At 47.3% G+C, this 15,822-nt stretch overlaps 1 pseudogene; it reads right to left on the bottom strand.

Moving 5' to 3' along the window:
- Positions 1 to 8,730: 8,730 nt before the first annotated feature.
- LOC136133190 (frataxin, mitochondrial pseudogene) lies at positions 8,731 to 14,621 on the bottom strand (annotated as a pseudogene).
- Between the last annotated feature and the right edge of the window lie 1,201 nt (positions 14,622 to 15,822).

Consider the following 15,822-nt stretch of genomic DNA (forward strand, 5'->3'; position numbering starts at 1 on the left):
GGCTAACGGTGCATCCGAGAGGTCATCTCTCTTCTTGGGGCTCAGCAAGGACCACCAGGAAACCAGGTATCCGACGGAGGGGCTGGGGGAGTTAACTAACTTAGTTGTGGGTGAACGGACCCCACCCTGACAAAACACTGCCTCTCATCTGCTCTCATGCACTGCTCATTACGTGAGTTTTCTTTTCAAGAAAGGAAAAGACATACCCTCCAGCCCTCCCACTCACCCCGTCATGATTTCCATTTTGGCAACAATGCCAGTGGCTCAAATGCTCTGGAAATCCATTCATAAACACGACAGAAAAGCACTAAATTTTCTCTGAAGCCCAGACTAGGGAAGACAGTGGGAGAATTTGATGGTGCAACCTTGGATAGATCCGCTGACTATACTGAGTCAGTCCCTCCACTGTTAAAAGAAGAAGTATTGGCTACTGCACCTCTCTCCTGGGCAGGAGATGATCACATGCGTTTCCTGTGCAGGGGCTGAGCTGCAAACTTCACGCCAGCAACACACAGAGAAGTCGAGGGTGGAAAGCTTGCCGAGGGGGGAGCAGCGTATGGCCTGAGATCCTGTCGTGTAGATCTCAGAGGTGAACTGAGGGGGTTTCAGCAGTAACGGCAACTGGCCCGTGGAAGGTGGGAGGGAAGACAGAATGACCAGGGAAGTGGGGGGCTTATGAGCCAGTTTTACTGGGAATACCGAAGGACGGGGACACGATGAATACTGGGGACAGAGGGAGCAGAGCGGGGGAGAAGCAATCATCTTCTGAGATGAGTGTTACTGTCCATGCACCAGAGGCTCTGGAGGGCGATGAGTCTTTCCTTTGCAGGGGAGCAGGGATTTGCGCCCAAATCTCTCTGATTCAAGCACCCGTGTGCTTTTCACTGCATCACACTACTTCCTCATGGCTGCAGCAGGAAAGGAGAGAAGGGAGAGAGAAACAATGGGGTCAGTTTTCATGGAGGACAGAGGACAATAGACAGATCCCTCTGAGGGCCAATCTTGTGTGTCAGTTGGGATAAAAGAGGTAGAGAGGGGGGAGCGGCCGGTGGGATTTGCGTCATTCGTGGTCCTCAGCTGCAGCTCCTTGCCAGCATCATCTGTGAAGGATGCTCACGGAGAGACACCCACTGAGTCAGAACTTCCTGTGTGTCCTGCTTTCTGAAAAGTATCACAGACGATTCTATCGTGGGTGGGAGGGGCTTGTGGGCAGGAAGGCCGGGGTCTGAGTCCTGCACAGGAATACATGCCCGATGCCCGTCCCAGCCACCCCTCAACTGGGAGACCACTGGCCGCCCAGCTCACACCACACAGCATCCCCCCAGCCTGCCCAGTCCACGGCCGCCTCATCCCCACGCCTTCTCTAGCTCTAGACTCAGCACTGGTCCGAGAGCCTGCATGCATTTTCACACCCACGTGTTCTTGCCGAGTCTCTCCTCCCAGAGTCCCCCCAGGTGCGCCATCTCTCATCCTCCAAGGCCACGCTTCCAAGTCACATCCTCTCTTCACCACCTTACGCCACTCACCCCTGTAACAATGATCGCTCCATCGTTCCCTCATTTGCTGTGGCAGCAAAGCCGTATCTAACGTTCACTGTGCACGGCCACCCCTGCAGGGCGTGTACAGAGTACCGATGCTTGGTTGAGCTCCTCGAACTGCCAATTCACCAGGCGGGTGCTTCCTCAGCACCCCGGGTGAGACTGATACACAGGGTCCAAGGACCAGATGCTAAGAGCACCGCAGAGCTGCACTCAGCACGGCCTCCCATGGGCCCAGCCCTGAGCCTCACTCTGCGGAATTCCAGCCCCTGGAAGACAGTGGCGAGGACTCCTTCACCTTTAAGAACCAGGGCACTGCCGGTGCCGTACTTACACATAGTAGGGGCTGGAGAACGTTTGGTGAATAAATAATAAGTAAGATTGGCACAGATGGTCCGGTGTCAAGTACCAGAGGCGAAGGGGAAATAAAAGAAATAAGCTGGTAACACCTGCCAAGATAAATAAATGAAAGGAAGTCACCTGGGGCCGTAAAAGGAGAGGAAACAGTGAGGCAGGGATTCTGAGATGTGAGGAGAAAATAGAGACTGTAGACTGAAAAAACAGAAACAAAAGCAGCATGGCGGTGGCCGAGCACGGGGCGTCGTCATAAAATAACAGGTGAGGTTCAAGGAGGCTCAACTCTAAAAGAAATTACTTTCTCCGAAGTCCTCAAAGGGACAAAGCAAGGAACAGGGACAACTAAAAAAGCACAGGCAAAACCAACTAATGGCAGGTCTGATAGGCTGAATTTTGTCCCCCTGCCAAATCCATATCTAGAAGCCCTAACTTTCAGGACCTCTGGGTGTGCGTTTGGAGAGATGGTCTTGAAAGAGGTGATCAAGGTCAAATGAGGTCATACAGGTGGACCCTAATCCAGTCTGAATACGTTCTTATAAGAAGAGGAGATTAGGGCATGGACGCACAGAGAGGAGAGACCATGTGAGGACACGAGGGGAGACAGCTGTCTGCAACCCTAGGAGAGGGACCTCAGAAGAAACTACCCGCTGACACCTTGATCTTGGCCTCCTGGCCTCCAGAAACGTGAGGAAACACGTTTCTGTTGTTCCAGCCGCCCAGTCTATGATGCTTTGTTACAGCAGCTCTGGGAAACTAAAGCAGCAGGTGAGGCCAGAAAAGGAAGTGGATGTGTCCATGGAAACAGAAGCTTTGCATCAAAGGGAGTGGGCTGACCATAAGGGCATCTGAGGGACAGACAGGCAGGTGGGACGAGCTGGTCAGAACCCTCTCCCCTGGCAGGTGGCCCCGTCCCATGGCCGACGTGTGCAGCCCTTTCCCGGTCCATGCACTTTCCTCCACGCAGGGGCCATCGCACCTGCTAGTGACTCAACAGCACTTACTGACCCCTCTCCAAGTGCCCGGGAAATAAGGACCCTCTTCAGGCTCCCAGCCTGAGGGGCAGACAGGCGAATGAACAGGCAGAAACAGAAGAGTCAGGTGAGGGTTGGCTGCCCAGCTGGGCCGGTGGGACGGTGCACAGCTGATGTCTGGCTGCATTTTGAGGGATAAGTGGGAAATTGAGAAGAAAGGTGAGTGGCATTCCAGGTAAAGGAGGTGAGAACCAGGGAACCCCAGACCATTGTGAGGGACGGGAGACCCACTGAGCCCTGTTTGCTCCTGTGGCACGCACCCTAGCAAGGGGGTCTGCTGTTCCGGAAGTGGGTGAGATCACGAGTTTGCCTCTTACCCTGTGGGTACCTCTGATTGTTCTGTGCTACTTCCCTCACGTATGACTTGTACATACACTTTCCTTGACCAGGACACACTTCTACTCTCTGATGGTGAACTCCTACCCATCCCTCTAAGGCCCCATCCAGCTCAGCCATTACCTCCTTCTTCCGTCCTGTGCCCTACAGCCTGCTGAGGACAACTCCATTAGAGCATTTGTCACCGTGGGCTTTGCTTGCCTATGTGTATGGCCTGCCTTCTCCGCTGTATCTGTGCCCTCCATAATCCCTGGTTCAAGAGATGTTTGCAGAGGGGCTGAGCAAGTGAGTGGATGGACAAAGAATGCAGTGGGTACACAGGTAGCTAAGAATAAAGGGGGCACCAGTAGACAGGGAACATGTTACAGTCTCTCCGTAGGCGGCAAGCCTTTTCTTTATCGGAGGAAAGGTTTGCAGGCTGAGGGTTCATATTCCGCCTCCCTGTGGCTGAGGTTATGCAGCTAGTTAGGAGAAGATGACTCAACCAGCCCGTGGGCTCTTAGCTGTAACGTTTCCCTCTCCATCTCTAGGGCTGCTGGTGGAAAGAAGCAACTGCGTACAGAGATAAAGAGTTGGGACTCTAGTGAGAGAGAGAGGGAAGCAGCCAATGGCATTGACAGGATTTATGTGCCAGAAGGGAGAGTCAAGATGTGCAAGGTGGGAGAGACACCCTTTCTGTTTACATGATGCTAACAGCTGAAATTAATTTTTCAGAAGCCAGAAAAATTGGCAGAGGCATTTGGAAGGTGAACAGATTCCAGTTCAAAAAGTGAGAAATAAAAAATGATTCAATAAGAAGAATGATGAAGAGGGGGAGACCTCCCCCCATTTCAGATGCCAGCATCATGGAGTTTATTACAAAGGGAGCAAAGAAGAACCATCTGAGAGATCACGGGAAAAGAAGTCTTAGAATGACAAAGCATGTGTGGAGTATTGGATGCAAAATTAATATATAACAGTTTATGATGAGAAGGAAATCACAATGATATGTACATTGTGTGGATAACTTTATGGAAATCTCAAAAAATAATAAGATAATGGGCATGGAAACATCATGTAAAGAGGCCACTGAGGTGGAGGAATCGTAAGCTAAATTATGTCTCCCTTTTGATATACAAGCCTATTTCTAATGTGTGCTTTTGCCCGTATTGTAAACTCTGGAGGACAAGAACGGGTTTCCTCATGCCAGCTTCCGACTATCCGGCACTGTACCAGGCCCTGGAGAGCAACACGAAATAAACTGAGGTACAAATACAATGGCTTTCATAATAAAATATCATTTAATAGTGTTGACCTGGAAGGAATGTAAAATTATCTTTACAAATCAGGTGCATTTAGGCAGACGAAAGACAGCGCAATAGGCCCACTGTGGTCCGATTTGGCAAATAGTCTAGAGGCACTGAAGCTGATTCCGTGAGAACAAGGCACCTCTTTGTAGAAGAAAGAAAACTCTCTAAGAATAACCTGATCTTTGTCTGCCACTTACCTGTGACCATAGCTACAGGCCTTAAACTCTATTGACAAATAGATATGCTTTATATAGATACCTATGGAATTCCCTCTAACTGTAAATGTAATACATCTTGTTAAATAAGAAATCCAGAAAATTACAAACAATACAATTTAAAAACCTGTAATTTCATTGACTGCACATAATTACTTTTTTTGTTATTGTTTTTGTTTTTGCGGTACGCGGGCCTCTCACTGCTGTGGCCTCTCCCGTTGTGGAGCACAGGCTCCGGACGCGCAGGCTCAGCGGCCATGGCTCACGGGCCCAGCCGCTCCGTGGCATGTGGGATCTTCCCGGCCCCCAGGGCACGAGCCCGTGTCCCCTGCATCAGCAGGCAGACTCTCAACCACTGCGCCACCAGGGAAGCCCCAGATAATTACTTTTAACGTTTCGGTGTGTTTTCTTCTAGTCCTTATTCCACGTACCAACTTTTGGTTTTCTTCGTGAAATTAGTATAACACCGGACATAGTTTTTATTCTGCTTTTACTAATAATTTTTTAACATCTTTATTGGGGTATAATTGCTTTACAATGGTGTATTAGTTTCTGCTTTATAACAAAGTGAATCAGCTATACATACACATATATCCCCATAACCCCTCCCTCTTGCGTCTCCCTCCCACCCACCCTCCCTATCCCACCCCTCTAGATGGTCACAAAGCACCAAGCTGATCTCCCTGTGCTATGCGGCTGCTTCCCACTAGTTATCTATTTTACATTTGGTAGTGTATATATGTCCATGCCATTCTCTTACTTCATCACAGCTTACTCTTCCCCCTCCCCACGTCCTCAAGTCCATTCTCTACATCTGCACCTTTATTCTTGTCCTGTCCTTAGGTTCTTCAGAGCCTTTTTTTTTTTAGATTCCATATATATGTGTTAGCATATGGTATTTGTTTTTCTCTTTCTGACTTACTTCACTCTGTGTGACAGACTGTATGTCCATTCACTTCATTACAAATAGCTCAATTTCGTTTCTTTTTATGGCTGAGTAATATTCCATTGTATACATGTGCCGCATCTTATCTATCTGTTCCTCTGTCGATGGACACTTAGGTGGCTTCCATTTATTCTGCTTTTAAAACTTATTTCATTTTGAGCATCATTAAACATCATTTGAAAACCCTCTCCTAAATCCTGTGTAACACTCCTTCTCATGGATGCACTGGTTAGTCAACAGATGGTTAGTAATCATTCATTATGTGCCAGGTCCTCAGCTCAGCCCTAGAGCTACAGCTGGGAGCAAAGAGATGCAGAAGGATGGAGAGAGAAGGAAATGCAGCATTAGAAACACAGATACATGTGTGCCATGGCGGCAGCCGTTTGGTTTATCTGTTGTTTCTGACATTGTAACCAACCATCAGGGCCCTGCGTGGTAGGCGTCAGAGCCTGAGCCTGGACTGAGATTCAGATTCAGGTGGGCAAGCCTGCTGACCAGGTGGGCAAGGGCCCCAGAGCAGTTTTCTGGAGGAGATCAGGGTGGAGGATGAGAGGGAGGAAGAAGTTTTCCCTCTTACATTTCTGGGAATGGAGTCCACGGGGCTGGGAAGGATGCCCAACTGCCTGACCCCATGAACTTGACCCTGACCTCCAAGAAGAGAAAGGCAGTGGTCAAAAGAGAAAAGTGTTTCCGGGAGTGCTTCCAGGAGATGCCAGACACAGAGGGGCCACCAGAGTCAGATGCCACTGTGCCCCTCAGGGTCAGAGCTGGAAGCCCATGGAGACCGTAAGCCTGGTGTGGATGACGCATCGGCAGGTGAGGCCCAAGAGTGGCGAGCAGAGCTCCAGACGCCCCTTGAGCACAGGAGACGGTGAAGGCTTTATGGTCTCCATGGTAACTGTAACTGTGGCTCTTACTTGCTTTTGTGCAGGTTTTCCGGGGTCTTTAAGGAATAGTTGCTGGTGGAAGGTGCTTTCCACAGGGCTGGAAGCTGTATGTCAGCAGATGGAGCAGAGTTCCTCCCGATGGGGTGGCCAGGAGACCTAAAGGAAGTGGGAACCTGAGAAGGGGGATTACTGGATCCACAGGTGTGCAGTTATCAGGGCTCTGACCACACAAGCAAGCGAGATCTCCAGGTGGGCAGCAGCTACCTGCCCCTCACAGCAAAGTGGGACAGTGCCCATCCCCCCCTGCAAGCACGCTGAGAACTTATCTTTGCCACTTTGATGAGTTTAAACAGCATGTCCTATTAATTTTCATTTTTGTATACCAAAAAAGTGGATTTTTTTACATATTGATAAATTTCTATTTTCTTCCTCAGTTAAATATCTGTTTATGTCTCTTTTTAAAAAAAGGAATAGGGCTTCCCTGGTGGCGCAGTGGTTGAGAGTCCGCCTGCCGATGCAGGGGACACGGGTTTGTGCCCCGGTCCGGGAGGATCCCACATGCCGCGGAGCGACTGGGACTGTGAGCCATGGCCGCTGAGCCTGTGCGTCCAGAGCCTGTGCTCTGCAACGGGAGAGGCCACAACAGTGAGAGGCCCGCGTACAGAAAAAAAAAAAAAAAAAAAAAAAAAAAGGAATAAAAATGTTTTCTCTGCGGACTGCTATCTACAGAGTTAGGATGTTAACTCTTTCTTTTTTTTTGACTTAGAAATTTATTGCTCATCGTTCTGGAGACTGGGAAGTCTAAGATCGAGGCCCCAGCAGACTGGCTGTCTGGTGAAGGCCTGCTCCCTCGTTCATAGACAGCCGTCTCCTAGCTGTGTCCTCACATGGTGAAAGGGATGAGCGAGCTCTCTGGGGTCTCTCTTCTAAGGGCACTAATCTCATTTATGAGGGCTGTGATTCGGGGTTAGGATTAACACCTTAACGTTCAGCCTACAGCCCCGGCTTAGCACGGTAATGGCACAATAAAGGATGATTATTTGAACATGAGTTCATCTGAAATTCAAGTAAAGCAAACCCCAAAACCATATACTTACTCTATAGCTTAAAAAAAACTGTTCACTGTCATCTCCTCTACTGGAGGGAATTAAAGTGGGCCTGTTAAGTTGCCTGGCAGGAACACTAAATGTCTAAATTGGGAATCGACTATATTCTATCTAGGTTAACCCTCTCTGTTAACAGGGGAAAACAGAGGTCTAGGGAGTTGGAGAAACTTGCCCAGAGACAGACAACTACTTTTGGGCTGGGCCAAGTGTAAGAGCGGGGTTCCTTTCATTAACACCAACATCTTTTCATTTATGTGGCCTTTCACAGTTTGCCAAGCACCTCCTGAGCTCCGTGACCTCATTTATTGTACTATATCCATGAGCTTACAGAGGTGGCTTTTGGGGGATTTTTTGCATCCTCAGACCAGTGTTGCAATAGCTTATTCTTAAATTTTAAAAATATATATATACACACACGTGTAACTCTGTGTGTACATCTATATGCACATATGGAAGACACGGCACCACATCTCCCTGTGTCACCCCATGTGGGCCACACCCTGGCAGTCACAAAGCACAAAGAGAAAACGGTCTTCAGTTTGAGAATTCCCGAGTTGCCCCTGATGCTTCAATACCAAAGGGCTTAGAAGTGTTTACACTTTCAAGGGGAGTAGGAACGTTTTAGGTTTCCCTTTAATGAGTCTCATTTTGAGACAGGATGGCAAGGTTGGCCAGACGCTCTTCATGCAGTGTTTGTAGTAAGTCTTTCAAAGAATGAAGAGTGAAGCCAATTCATTTCTCCTCCTGGAATTTGTCCTTCTTCTTTTTCTTTGTCGTGAGGTTATATATAAAGGTATGGGCGTACAGACATTACGAAAGATAAGGGCTATCACGTGAGGGAGGAAATCAGACAATAAATCCAAAGAAAGCTATGGAAATTAAAAATCTGAACCCAGCGGCAGGGCGGGAGGTGACACGGTCTTTTCACAGAGCCGTTACACACCACGCAACTGTCCTCAAAAGCATGAATGGAAAAAGCTAGCCATTCAGCTGCAGAACAAAGCTGGGGTCTTTGTTTAATGTCTTTAGCATGAGGCTGGGCAGCAAGTGCCTTTTCCAGGGTAGGCCAGAGAAGATAAGTCCAGTTTGGGATTTCTGTGGGTTGTTTTTTTTTTTTTAAGATTTAATTTTATTTATTTTTGACTGTGTTGGGTCTTCCTTGCTGTGCGTGGGCTTTCTCTAGTTGCATCAAGCAGGGGCTACTCTTCATTGTGGTGCGCTGACTTCTCATTGCGGTGGCTTCCCTTGTTGTGGAACATGGGTTCTAGATGCTTCAGTAGTTGTGGCTCACGGGCTTCAGTAGTTGTGGCTCATGGGCTCTAGAGCGCAGGTTCAGTAGTTATGCACATGGGCTTAGCTGCTCTGCGGCATGTGGGATCTTCCCGGACCAGGGCTCGAACCCGTGTGCCCTGCATTGGCAGGTGGATTCTTAACTACTGCGCCACCAGGGAAGTCCCCAGTTCGGGTTTTAAGGCTTGAGTCAGCTCTGTGGCCAGCGGCTCGTGGAGGGACACACCATCGTGGGAGGACACCCAGTTTCTCCCAGGCCAGTTGTAACACTTGGGGCCACCGGATGGTGAAGATAACCAGATTTGCTTGTTTGGGGTTTGCTTGTTGATCACTTAGGTTCCTAGATCTCCACGCAGTTTAATTGCTAAAACACCACTCCCAAAGGAGACATCATCGCCTTCAAATGTGTAAGGTTTGTCTGCAAGGTCTTCAAAAAACTCTGCTAAGGAGTCCAGCGTCTCGTCGGCCAGTCTTTCATAGGTGGTATTGTCCTGAGGGCCAGCGTCACCCAAAGCTCCCGTTATCCTCAAGTTCATCCAGCAGACACTCTGCTTTTTGACATTCAGGGTCTGGTTGAGGCAGCGGAAGTTCAGACTGGGCTGGCTGCGTGCGCGGGCCGCGGCGGTCCCGGAGCGCAGGTCCCGGCGTGCAGCCGCGGCAACCGTACAGCGGGGGTCCTTCGTTGGCCGCGGGGCCCACGGGCGGCGCCAAGCGAGCGGGGCAAAAGGCTGGCAGTCACGGGGCGTCCGAGCGTCCACGTGCTCAGGACGTTAGTTTCACGTTTGTTGCAGATCTTGTCGTCATTTGTCATTTGCATCTAGGGTAATTCTGTACTAACAGCCCAACCTTATCAAAGAAAACAGGAGTTAAATCTTTAACAGAAATGTTGCTCTCATATAGGAAGTTAATGGCTAACGGTGAAATTTATCTTATTAGTATTTCAAGATTTCTAGCACCGAAAGGCTATAACAATATGAATAGCAAAGCACATCCATGTAGATTTTCTTCTACATGCATGCTTTTGTTCTCAAAATTGTAAAAGAAATTCCTGTCACTGGAGAATTCGATTCTGTATCTTCTTTTATAGATGGTGCTATCATTCATTCTGTAAATTCTAGCCACTGAAACTCCAATTCATCCTTCTACCAAATACAATTGTCACATAAGCCTAAAGGATTTTTTTTTTTTCCTTTGAAGGGGGAACTACTTTATTCCCAAGTAACCAAATACACTTAGAGTGTCTAACAGAAATAAATGGTGCATTTTCTCTCAACCCTTCAAATGCTTTCAATTAAAAAACTTTTCCAGAGAGAGAGGAAAATTGCCAATGCTGAGATTTAGGCGCTAATCGTATTCATTTTGAAATGTGATAGATATTAGGTATTGTGGCAGATTATGAGATAATATTCATCTCTCTTGTAAAACATATATTCCCATGAGGTAGATGGAAAGTATTAGGTGTTTTGGCCAGAATAAAGTGTATTCCATTTCCAGGAGGCTTTTCTCATCAGGACTTTTGTGCAGACCCCTGAAAATGAGTATCTGTGTCCTTTAGTGTTTGTAACCTGCTCACGTGATAATTCTGGGGATTATCACCCTCGTTCCGTGACTGGGGCAAGGACACGTCTCCACGTCATTGGGCTCCTTCTTGGAATGTCCCACAGCACAGAATTAGGTATTCAGTTTCACCTCCCCCCAAAACAAGGAATGTTTACAAGTCCTCCCACTTGCCTACTGAGATATCTAAACCTGATTTCTCATATGGATGGAGCTTGTGCTACCATACAAATCCATTGCTTTTCTAGGAAAACTTTTAAAATCTCAGCGTTCATTCCCAAATGCTAAAGTTAGTCATGAGATGTCACTTTTTAAAAGTGAACGTTTGGGGAAAATGAGATGGTGGTCATGTTTCCGAGGAGGGTCCAGGATTTGCCTTTATGTCTCAGCGCATCTCAGAATGAATGTCCCTCATGTCACTCATCCTGTTAGCAGGTCACTGTGGTCCTGAAAGAGAGGACAGGGATGGAATTGGGGCAACCCTCTGCGTTGTGAGGGGAGGGACACACGCAGCCCGTCACCCCCCTAAGTGGCCCCAGTTTCATCCTGAATGTGTTGGCACGGCCTTGGGGGAGCTCCTTCCTCTGTAGTCATGGCACCTGGGTGCACAGTCTTTGCCCCGGAGCTGCCAAAACCAAACCTGAGCCCCCATCCATCACCAGCTAATTCTGAGAAAGGAAAGCACCCAAGGACATGTGAGTGTGTGACTCATTTTTAACCAGAGTGGAAAGGGCTGTGGGCAAACGATGGCACTCCTGTAGCTCCTCCCTCTAAGTCTTCCAGTAGAAAAGAACCCTCAGTACAGTAACCAGGAAGCAACTTAAATGTCCATCTGCAGATGAATGGATAAAGAAGATGTGGTCCATATATACAATGGAATATACTCAGCCATAAAAAAAATGAAATGATGCCATCTGCAGCAACATGGATGGACCTAGAGATTATCATACTAAGTGAAGTAAGCCAGACAGAGAAAGACAAATAGCATATGATGTCACTTACATGTGGAATTTAAAATATGATACAAATGAACTTACTTATAAAAAGAAACAGATTCGCAGACATAGAAAACAAACTTACGGGAGTTCCCTGCTGGTCTAGTTGTTAGGATTCCGTGCTTTAACTGCCATGGGCTGGGTTCAATCCCTGGTCGGGGACCTGGGATCCCACATGCTGTGCAGCGTGGCCAAAAAAAAAAAGAAAAGAAAAAGAAAACAAACTTGTGGTTACCAAAGGGGAAAGTGTGGGGAGGAATAAGTTAGGAGTTTGGGATTGACAGATACACACTACTACATATAAAATAGATAAACAGCAAAGTCCTACCCCACAGCACTATATTCAATATCTTGTAATAACCTATAATGGAAAAGAATCTGAAAAAGAATAGGTATATATAGAATCACTTTGCTGTACACCTTAAACATTGTAAATCAACTATATTTCAATAAAAATAAAATAGAATAGAATAAAATTAAATTGAGTTAAACTAAATTTTAAAAAAAGAACCATCAGACAAGGAGTTTTTAGAACTCAGGTATGAACTGTGTCCACACCTGTGAAGTGATGTGACCTTTGTTTCGAGAAATTGGACCAATTCGGGGATTCATTAGAACAACAGTGGAGGTCATGATTGTGGCTTTGTGGCTGACCTGTCAGCAGGGTCCCCCAGACCCATGCCTGTGGGCACAGCCCTGGTTGTAGGCTGGACTGAAAGCAACAGGTGTGTCACAGGTTGTGACCCTAGGGATCTAGTGTTGCTACCCTGTTATGGCGACAGTCATGAGCACATCAATGTCATTCCTTCTAAAGAGTTGATTCTCTGCTGGGAAAATATATACTCAGATCTCTTTCTGGATCCCTGACCGTATTTCTTTCCACATCCCCTAAAACACCTACTTTGTTCTTCATCCTCTTTGTCATTCAAACTCCAGTATCAAACCCACCAGCAAATCCTGTGGGCTTCCCAGCTGAAACATTTTTCAAATCTGCTCATTGGCCCTCAGCCTCCATTCTCTGCACTTCCCTCGGTCATGGAACAGGGAACATTTCTGGGCACGTGACGATTACATCTCCCAACCTGCCTTGCAGCCGGCCGTGGCCACCTCAACGTAGGCAGATGTAGTATGAACCCCTGGGCTTCCGGTTCTGTGATGACAACAGTGGGTCAAACTGGACCACCCTCATCCGGGAGTCACTTCTGCCACCACCCAGAACACACCCCAGTTGCCACTTGTCTACAAACGAACAATCGAACAAATGTCTGTTTGCACTTCCCACACCTTTGTCCTCTCAGAGGAGGAGCCACCCTTTCTCCTGTTCAGGCTAACCCTTTGCTGTGCTCCTGATTCTATACTCTCTTTATCCATCTTAGATGTTGTGCCATGAATTATTTCCTGGACTCTTCATTTTTTCCTCCCTACTGCCTGTTTTCTTAAAGTCTTTGAACATGGGACATTCAGCCATTCTTTAAAACCCTCCCTCTGCCTTGTCATCTTTGCTCGGATTCATCTTAACCCTTCCCTTCACAAAACCAAGCGACTTGGAATCCTTCCCCATCAACTGTTCATTTTTATTTCTTTTGGAAAATAATTTATTGTTTTCCTTTTTCTAAATACAAAAATAATACACATTCACTGCAGAATATTTGGAAGATCTAGGCGAGCTTACAGAGGAAATAAAAATCGCATGTAATCCTACAACTTGGCAAGAACTCATCATTCATATGTGCATTTTTTTCATATGTGCACTTTAAAAAGTAAAACTACGATCACAGTTTTCTATTCTGTTGTTTCTCCTTAACGGTAAATCATGAACCTCTTCCCATGTCAAAAACATGATTTTTAAATGGCCTTTTGGTATCCCACTTTCTGGACATGCCAAAAGGTACGTGGTCATATCCTCACTGGTGCTTAGTCCAGGGGTTTAGATTTTCTTGTTCTGTGAGAGCTTCTTGGACCACCAGCTCTCATGTACGTTCTTTACTGATATGGAACTAACACAGATTCAAAATACTGCACCAAGTGACGCGCACATATTTGGAGGCTCTTGAAGCATAACTGCTGAATTGTTTTCAAAAGATGGTTGAATCAACATGTACTACAAAGAGCAGTGTGGGAGAGGATCCGTGTGCCCCTATTCTTGCTAATTCATAGCCAACCCAATGAGCGAAAATGTTTGCATTTTAGTTTGAGGTCAACTATGTTACTGCATTTGCCTTTGCCATTGCTGCATCTCCCTTTACGAAGACAGTCTGTCCTGTTGTGTTTTCTCACTTTCCGTCTAACCTGTTTCTAGTGTCCTTATTTGCTCATTAAAAGAAAAAACTCTTTATGCATCATTGCTATTAATTCTAGTTCGTCAGGAATACCTTTGCCAGCTTCTCATTTGTCTTTGCATTTCTTGTTTATGGAAGTGATTTTTAAAAATATGGATGGAGGGCTTCGCTGGTGGTGCAGTGGTTGGGAGCCCACCTGCTGATGCAGGGGACACAGGTTCGTGCCCCGGTCCGGGAAGATCCCACATGCCCCGGAGCGGCTGGGCCCGTGAGCCATGGCCGCTGAGCCTGTGCGTCCGAAACCTGTGCTCTGCAACGGGAGAGGCCACAATAGTGAGAGGCCCGCGTACCGCAAAAAAAAAAAAAAAAAATATATGGATAGAATCAAACCTATCAATATTTTTTCTGCTTCTTTTGGCCTTCCCCTTCCCCCAGTCGTTCCCCTACCGCCTGCACTCAATCTTCTCTCCCTACACGTTGCTAGACTCTTCTCCAAGCCAACAGCAGCCGGCAACCCCAGCTGTGCCCCCTAAAAAGCATCTTTGCTGCTCTTTGCCTGTTGTCTGACTGAGGAACTGTGCTTTCTTGGGTTTCCCCCTGCATCTCAGATCGTATTTTTAAAAGTTTATTTACATATGTGTTTCTTTGTTTTTAATAGGTAACAGAGGTTTTAGGTTCTCGGCAAAATTACGAGAAAGGCGCAGAGATTTCCCATGCCTCCCTGCCCCCCACGCAGGCACAACCTTCACTATCAATGTCATTATCAATGTCGAGGGAGCCGCACTGAGGCGTCATGGTCAGATCGTCTTTGTCTGCCTTCTCTGTGTCTGCCCTTGCCTCTCACACCGGTGTCCCTGGGGTCTGGTTTTGGTTGTCTTCTCTCCCCATCCTGCCGCCTCTCTCAGGGCACGTGCCCCTCCCAGGAGTGACGCGCTGGTGCTTTCAGCACCACACCTTCAGTTCAGCCCCTCTCTTGGCCTCCACACCTGTACTGTCAGCTGCTCACTGTGTCCCTTAAGGAAGATGTCCCAAAGCCATCCTCACACACCCTATTTCTCTTCCTCATTCTCTTCTTTGGGACAAATCCTCGTCTTCTGCTCCGTTCCCTAAACTGGAAATGCTAGAGTCTTCCTTCACATCCCACATGTAATCCCTGAGCATATCTTGCTGATTCTTCTTGTAATTTCTTAGATCATACTCCCCTCCCCTCCCACCACACTGGCATAATTCACACATAATTCACACACAAAGTTAAGGTAAAAACAAGACCTGTTTTTACCTTAACTTTGCAATAAACAGATCGATTTCACAGTTAAGAGTTCAGGGTGTCTAGCAAACAGATACGTCATTTGTAGAACAGAAGTGATCTGAGCGCTTGTATGTTGCTTTGAGGATTAAATAAGATGAAAGAGGTAAAGTACTTAGCGTGGTTCCTGGTAGATAGGAAGGGTCCAGTAGATGTCAGCTCTTATAATTAATTATCACACAGCTTCTGAGTCACACATCCACAAGGCCGATTGCCACATTGCTGCCATAATTCTCTTCCTAAAATGCAAACCAGATCCCTGTCTCCCTGAATACGTCAGTGGTAAAGGCTAAACACCTTAACATAACACAAGACTGTCCACGAGGAGCCCTGCTTACGCCTCTGGCCCTGTGTCTCCTGATCTTCACCCCATGTTTCAGCCTTGCTGAATGTAAGGGTCAGCTATTGCCTTAATAATGTCACGTAACAACCGTCCCCATGTGCCTGGGTCTGCAGGATGAGTCTGATTTGGCTCCAGTGGGTTAAGATGGGCTTAGCCGGCATGTGGGCTGCAGACCGTAGTATGGGTTTAAGTCTGCTCCATTTGTGTGTGTTCTGGGGCCCAGACTGAAGGCACAGTCGCCACTCGGTGCCTGCTCCTTTCATGGCTGATACTTACCGACCAGAGCAAGTCACAGGACCAAACCCAGCGTCCATGATGTGGGGAAGTACACTGTGCCCGCAATGGGG

This window comes from Phocoena phocoena, chromosome 13 (assembly GCF_963924675.1).
Source record: "Phocoena phocoena chromosome 13, mPhoPho1.1, whole genome shotgun sequence".
Lineage (NCBI taxonomy): Eukaryota > Metazoa > Chordata > Mammalia > Artiodactyla > Phocoenidae > Phocoena > Phocoena phocoena.